The sequence below is a fragment of the Orbicella franksi genome, chromosome 10 (genome assembly GCF_964199315.1).
Source record: "Orbicella franksi chromosome 10, jaOrbFran1.1, whole genome shotgun sequence".
Classification (NCBI taxonomy): domain Eukaryota; kingdom Metazoa; phylum Cnidaria; class Anthozoa; order Scleractinia; family Merulinidae; genus Orbicella; species Orbicella franksi.
In genome coordinates this window covers 7,954,249-7,962,578 of record NC_138154.1, presented here as the reverse complement: position 1 = coordinate 7,962,578, position 8,330 = coordinate 7,954,249, and the positions used below count along the sequence as shown (strand labels likewise).

The following is an 8,330-nucleotide window of genomic DNA, read 5'->3' as shown; positions in this document are numbered from 1 at the left end:
AAGTCAAATGCTCATGAAATTCAGCCTTCAAGTTGGCCATAGTACTAATTTGAACATTCGAAGTCAACTCCACTTCAATTTAGCAAAACACCTCATATTATCGGTCGTGTAAAAGCTACAAAATCACCACTCGGGCTGACTCAATGAGTAGTAACCACACAAACACGATAGCGAGGCTAGCACTGACTGCATGGTTACTATTCCAATATGGCATCGGGCTCAGTTACTATTTCAACATGGTGTGGGCTCGGGCACTCTCATTCAGGCCAACTAATTACGAACAGTGTCTACACCTAAGTGAGTGAGTGGGTGACACATTTGCATATCAGAGTCCCCACAGTAAACATGTTTCTATGCTTCGCATATCCACGAGTTTAAAAAAACATGTGAAACGTGTGAAAAGGTGTGAAAATTGTATGAAAACCATGTGAAATAAGCCTTCTTTTCACACACTATTTCACACGGTTTTCACACAATTGCTTCTGGTAATGGTATGGCAAGCTAGTTTCATAGATCTTGTCAAACGTCAGAGGCAATGCCTTCCATGACAATACTTATTTTCAGTGCATTCAGTTTTTTTCTCAGAGATGACAACTGTTCACTTGAAATTTTTCTCACTTTGTTCTCTTCCTCTGTGGCTTAACCTTGAACAGGTAAGTGTGAGTCTATTTCACAGTGGCCACCCTGACATTGCCATGAATCTGCACAAATATCACAACACAAATGTCCAGGTGGGCATTCAGCATTCTTCACACCAAAGTGCTGAAGAAGGAACTGCCTTCAGCAGGTAGGAGACTTCAGCAGGTAGGGGACTCTCATGTCTGCATCTGTCAATTTCCATTGTTTCCATTATATAGAAGCAACACCTGTTCTTTCTGTTTAGTAGATTGCATATGACTGTTTAAAATCACATTGCGCAGCACAGATAGCAGATTCAAAAATCTGCTCTTTTCCACTTCCTTTGACAGAACATGTTGCTTAAGGGCACTGTTGTCACAGCCTTCTCAAAATGGGCCTGCAGCCGGCTCAACGAACCACCTCCTCTGGGAATTTGACCATTTTCTTGCTGTCAGAAAATGTATTATTTTTACTGACAACAAGGAGAAAAGGAAAAAGGAAAAAAAAACAGAGAGAACTTTTAAGCCTGTAAGGAAAGTCCCTGAACATTATTCAAAAGGGTTAAAAGTGCTTGTTTAGCGTGCATATTTACATCTGTTATTTTAAACACAAACATTCTGATCTTTCGGAAACATTCATCGCTTCAACGAGACTTCAAATTGAGTCAATGAGACTTCAAATCAGATAAAGCCATGTCAATTTTACGTCAAGCACTGCTCACAATCAGAAAGTAAGTTATCTGGGTTTTACTGTGTCATTTACAGTTGTGTCGTGCAATGGGAGGAGAGTATTTTAAAGCGTTAAAAACTTATGGCAGAGAATCGAAAACGAAAACCCACACCCGGTTCACAGATAACTTCCTACTTTGCCAAAGAGCAAAGGAAGGATGGTAAGTACTTCTTTCAGTAGAATAATACAGCAATCTTTCACACCTATTTTGCACGTGCTGGTGGCAGCAAATGAATAAATTAGTTGTATAAAATAGAAATGGTTGTTAAAAATGTTAAAATATACACTATATACCTTAACATAATCAGAGCCATCTTTAACACAAACAGCAAATGGCATCTGAACTTTACAAAAGGCTCGGCGAAGCATTTATTTTTGTTTTTAGTCTCTCTTTTTTGAAACTCACGCTTTGCTGAATTTTGGGCTTGATTAAACTCGTGGGAATTGCTGCGTGACACTGTCTCAGAAAGATTGCCTTGTCTATTTGACCACCCAGATTTGCGTTTCTCTGTGGATTTATAAATGAAACTCTGCTTGTTCACACACTGAAATAATCCTTTAAAACATTAACACAATGTACTTTACAAGTTTGGAAAATAAAAAGAGCAACTTCTTGAGACTTAGAGGTCATGAACCAAAGAGTAAAAAGTATCGCAAACAAAATTAAACAGCCGTTATAATTTAATTAGAACGAACAGTATCGCGTAACACGATACTGATGTAACACGTAAAGAGTGGTTTCAAGATATCTAGAAAGGTTTTTATTGTTTCTAAATTCCCAAAACTTTGCAAAAGGTTTCACCGGTAAAAAATGGGTCGGGTCACATGCACACGACTACACAGTCTTCAGTGTGATTTCCCCGACCGTCAAACAATGCGTTAAAATGACCATGAAATACAGGCCACACGGCAATACAATGATCGAGGATTTAGAGAACAAAATACAGTAATACAAATCTCATTTAGCTGAGGAAGAGCTGTAATCTGTGTCGAAAATTGCACCTGCATGGATTTGCAAATTACAGCAATTTATGCAATTTATATTCTGGCAACAAATAACTCACTGATAACTGGAAGTAATATATTTCAATGATGATTTTTTTAAACACATTCAATCCATGCTCTGCATTTCACGGCTATTTAATTACTATAAAGACAAGAAAGAAAAAGACACAATTTCAGTGAAAATGTACGTCAATCTGGTCTTAGGTGATGAACAAAGAAGGGATGGCAATAACTTTACTGCAGGTGCTTCCACCACCCAGCAAGTAGAAAGCTGAACAGGCATGGGAGATGATTCACCAGTTTCCACCCCTCATCAGATGCCCTGTAGTTCTCCACCAAGTTCATCCACCCAAGCTAAATCGGTGGCCTCACAACCTTCTTGTTCAAGTGAAGTTCTCTTGAGTGCAAAAGAATGTCAAGATCCAATAGGTCAGTTCTTTGGTACTGACAAAGTTGTGCACAGCTATTACCCATGTCCTTCCAAACTGTGCAGTAGCTTAATAGAGGAAGAGATAGCAAGACTTAAGCAACAAAAGAAGTACATTCATACTTGGCACCAAGAGAAGGAAAATTGATGGCTTTGTTTTGTAGAGAGTGAAGGGATGTTCTGCCTGTTATGCAAGAAGCATGCACTAAAAACAGTGTAAAGTAAAGAAGAATCAGCCTTCACTCAAACAGCAAATATGAGATTAAAGTATGACGCCCTTAAGGTACATCGTGATTCTGATCCGCATCGTAAAGCAGTCAGTCAAGAGCTCTTACAGCGTATGTCCGTATTCCACAAAGAAGTGGTGGAAAGAAGAGAAATTGCCAAAGACATCTTGGAGAAAGCTTTTTCAGTTGCTTACTTTTTGGCAAAGGAGCACATTGCAAACAGAAAGTTTCTCAACTTGATCAAGTTTGCTGATGATTCCCTTGACATGAATCAACCCACGTACTTCAACCACAGGTCTGAAGGATCAATCGGAGAAATCTTCCTCATCTTGGGAGAAACAATCAAGGAAGCAATAGTTACCAGTGTATAGAAGGTCCAAAGTTATGGACTCATGGTGGATGAGGTAACCAACATCTCTGTCCAATCTCAAATGCTTACATTCATCCAGTTTGTAAGCCCTGTCACATCTTCCATGGAAATAACATTTCTGTCAGTGCAAAATGTCCTAGAGGAATTTTCAAGTGCTAATGCTGATGCCCTGACATCGCTTATCAAGGATGAGTTGGTACAGCAGTGTGGTTTAAGTCTTAAAAATTTTGAAAGGCCTTGCAACAGATGGGGCTGCACTGATGATTGGCAAACATAATGGTGTAACAGCACAGCTTAAAGAGGTAAACCCAGTCATTATCAATGTCCACTGTATTTGTCACAATTTGGCCTTAGCTTGCACTGATACTAACAAGGAGATTGCCTACATCAAGCAAGTTGAGGACACACTGCGTCAACTCTGGACATATTTTGACAACTCACCAAAATGCCTAGCAGTTCCGTTGAAGATGCAAATTAACATCAAGAAATGCAGCTGACGGCTAAAAGAGAACAATAAACAGATCCTTGTAAAGAGGATGAACAAGGCTTGTTCCACAAGGTGGTTGAGTTTTGACAAGTCTGTTGCTGCCCTGTATCAAGAATACGGGGATGTCCTTCATACCCTTCAAGCTTTGGACAAAGGTGGCTGTGCTACAGCTCATGGCCTGCTCAAGAGGCTGAAAGAGGGAAAATTAGTTGGCTCCTGCCAGTCCTGTCCAATCTGTCAAAGGCATTTCAAAGCGGATCAGTGGCCTTCTCTCAAATTGTTCCCCTGAGTAATGCAACCAAAGCCAGTCTTGAGGAGCTACTGGAAACCAACTCTCCAGTGCAGAAGTTTTTAGCTGCTCTTGATTCATATACCAACATCTGCAAAGATCTCAAGGTGTCTACTACACAGCAGCAACAGCTGCACCGCTTACAGGAGCAATATATCACCAGTATGGTTGCAAACGCTGAAGCTCGATTTGCTAGCAGTTCTCCTCTACTCGCAGCACTCAAGATTTTCGACCCTTTGGCTGTGCCAGAAAGCAGTGAGTTGGGTTTCAATGTCTATGGGAACAGGGATATTTCTACTCTTGCTCAGCACTTTTATCAGGGTGATGATGAGGCTTCCCCAGAAGACCAGAAGTAGCAAACTACTTGCAGAGTGGCATCAAATGAAATTTAACATCAATGACAACATCAAGCCCAACATTCCCTTTGAAATCAAAACGGGAAAAAGCAGTACCACCAGCACACAGTGGTTTCTGAGTCAGCTTATGAAAGCAAAGTCAGAGTATCAACCCTTTTTTGGAGAGCCCCTCCTAACAGCAGAAGCTGCAATCACCCTGCCAGTTAGCAATGCATGGCCTGAAAGAGGTGCAAGTGCTCTCAAAATTGTAAAGAACCAATGTAGAATTCATCTCCAAAATGACATGCTTGAGGCAATGCTTCATGCAAAGATCAATGGGCCAGCATTGGGTAGTCCAAAGATGGTGTCTCTTGTGACCCAAGCTGTTCAGTCATGGCTGGACAAAAAGAACAGAAAGAAGCTCCCAAGCAGGCAAGGTCCACTTCACACCGCCACAGAAGCTCCTCTTCCTGTAAACAATCCAAGGGAGGTAGCTGATGTTTCTGTCCAGACAGATATGGTTGGGGAAAATACCATTCAAGAAACTGAGCATGAAGTTGAGGAAGTGTCAACTCTGTTAGACATCTCACCTGTACTGCCAGACAGTGATGATTACAACAGTGCATTTGAATCTGACACTGATTTCTAGAAAGCCCAGATATAATTTGATGACAAGTATTGTTTTTGAAATTTGGAAGCTTTATAACATGACTAGTTATGTAACCTAATTAGCTATGACAGCCAATGTACATATTATAGTTGTTGATATACAAACTATGGGCTGTTATTTTATATATGAAGTATTTACCATTGTTCCTGATCAGCTTATAGGTTAATTTCTATAATTATTGACAGTACAATATCAATCACATTACTTAAAAAGGCAGTCAAAGCTTAAATGTTTTGCCATCTTATCTTGACAAACCTGGAACAATTTGTAAATAAAAAGTATCTTTTGATATGTTATTGCAAATAGTAAATCAAGTTGGTAAAAATGAGATACAATTCTCACCCTTCAGGTCCCCCAGATTGCACCAAATCACACTATTCAGCATCTAAATTTCAAAAATTTCCCAGGGGGATGCCCCTGCACCCCCCTACATGCTCATGCCCTATGGGTGCTCGAAAGGTTGCCTTCAGCAACCAAACTGCCTCCAACTTTTATATAACCTCCTCCTCAGAAACATTTTGAGAGGGCTGCTGTCACATCTGTTGGTTTGAGCAAATATTTTTTGCTTCTGTTCTTTTCATGTTTGAACTATTGAAGAGAGAAGAGAGTACGTTTTTGTTTTCCAAAACTCACAAGGAAGCAGGATTGCAGGGGAAAATGACCATGGAGAATAGGGTGCGACATTTTCTCCAAAATTGTCCAACATGCCCAGATCTAAAGAGATGAACACCATCTTTTGATTAACTTAAGTTAAACAAGAAACGGGTTTGACAGCTAGTTAATTGACACATTGCTTATTGAAGAATAAAATGCATTTAGGAGAATTTGACTTACTGATTATTTTTCATGGATCATTACATCAATTCCACAGAGTCAAGGATGTGGGACACCCAAACATCAAAGATTGCTTACTAAGATAAGGAGAGAAGTGAAATGCCTTGACTAATGTGGAAAGAAAAGAGAAAGTTCAGAGGCAATCATAAGAAACAGCTTAAGTAGACTCAGATATCAATGCTTCTGACCTTAAGATATAATTATCTTATTCTAATGATTTATCGTCTGGATATCTGGATACGTCAACAAAACATTCTTTCTACTCGACAAAAAGCAATGGACTTATGCAACAACTGCAAAACAGGAAGCAAGAATGCCTATGAAATCTTGAACAAAATGGTCAAAAAAGGAACCCCAAACCCTGAACTGGAGTTTTTCCACATTTTCCGTGTTGGCCTCACATTGGCAAAAGCGTAAAAGCAGCTTTTTCTCATTGGTGACTTTATTCCATTGATGAAAGAATAAACTTGAGTCTTTTAAGAGTTCTAAGAAATCAAGGCATTACTTCCAGGATGGAAGCCCCTCAACATTCCTCCTGGCAGTAAGAACTTGCTTTAGGAGAAGTAGACGTTTCAATATTTATTTTCTCTATTGAACAATTCATGGGACTGATTGTGTTGTCTTCTAGTTATTAAAAATTCTTCTTGGAAAGATATTACATGAAATGTGATCCTAATTCTGTCAAATTTACACAAAAAATGGGTGTTCCAAGTTCATGGTCAAGACATTTAAGCTTGAAAACTAACACCTTGACAAATCGTGAAGAAAGAATCACTAAAAAGCATACATGCTATGTAAAAAATTTGAGCTGTTTGCCATGACAAAGTTGTAAACATCAGAGTTCATTCATTGGCTGAAACACCAGTATTCCTTTGTGCATGAGAGTTGAAATCATCAATTCACAACCACATACCACCATTTCATGTAATGTTGAATATCCACTTCTAACTATGTACTACCGGTTGTATTATTCTGCCCCCACCTGGCAAGTTTTGACACAACTGTTTAATTGTACCAATGGTAGTAGAGTCCAATACCTCTTCCACCAGTTCCAAAGTGGAACCAAGAGACATATGATATTTTGAAATCCCTCAAGTGAACAGTGGAGTACATTGTTTCTCTCTGTACTTTAGCAATTTCCTTTTTGGTTACAGAACATTTCTAGTTTTCTGCTGTTACTTATTTGTAGTTTTCAAAATTGCTTTATTATGGCTCTTTTACTACTTTGGAACATTGCTTTGCTTCACAAAGTTTACTTTTAAGTACCACTGCAAATGCCATTCCAGCACTTCAATATACTTTTTTAACTGCATCTGGAGTTCTTGCATTTGCTTGTACTACCACAATGCTCCAAGAACTCAGTGGTTAATTCAGGTCTCCAAAGCCTTCACAGCAGGGAGCTCAATATAAACGCACCAAACTATTCCATGGTAAAAATCTAAGTGTTTGTTATGACACTATATTTGCAATGATCAATTAGAGGTATTATCCCACCATCTAACCAAAGGACAGATTCTTCAAAACCCTTTTGTGTTGACTTTCGATAAAATCTCCTCCTAGGTCAGACTCCCTGAGGTTATCAACCGCAAGAATTGTCCATTATGTTTGAATACCTAGCTCTAACATTGCTTTGGCCTCCCCACAAACAGAAATAGGCTGGTCAGTAATTGACACAGGAGACACTTGTAGTCCTTGACAACACACCCAGGTTTACTTAAGGATATGGGGCTCACTTCTGCACCAGTGTCCACCAGGAAAATAAAGAAATATGTCCTAACAAACATCCTTAATGAGGTTACAGCTCTGAGGGTCGTACCAGGGGGCTCACTGGCACGGTTCACGAATGTAAAAAATAGAGGATCACAGATATAAACATTTTGTTTTCCCGAATCACAAAAATAAGTATGATACTCTTTTGAATAATCTGCTCTTACCCTAAAAAGAGTGTTTGAAGAAAGAAAAATCATGAAAGGCTAAGTCAAGGCTCCATATTGTAAATCGCATCTCTAAGTCACTCTTGATAGACGACTCTAACCATTCAGAGGACTTGCATCTCAAAATAATATAGAATAGAGTCGAAAAATCATGAATATCAGTTAATAATTCAAGTTCTTCACGGGTCACGCAAAACCTTCAGGTCACCGATCACCCAGAATAATTTCCTAAATTCATATTTCACAGCAAATAAAATCAGCTACCGTAATCACGCATCACGAGAATACCCCTGTACGACCGTAAGCTATAGTTTGGCTTGGTCCCACTTCACCTTGTCTTCACTTACAAGGAGCAAAAACTTGCAAATTTTTCAACATTTGTTGAACTGAGTTAAATGACCTTGC

At 39.2% G+C, this 8,330-nt stretch overlaps 1 pseudogene; it reads left to right on the top strand.

The window, feature by feature from the left end:
- Positions 1-3,035: 3,035 nt before the first annotated feature.
- LOC145499280 (zinc finger protein 862-like) lies at positions 3,036-4,730 on the top strand (annotated as a pseudogene).
- The last annotated feature ends 3,600 nt before the right edge of the window (positions 4,731-8,330 follow it).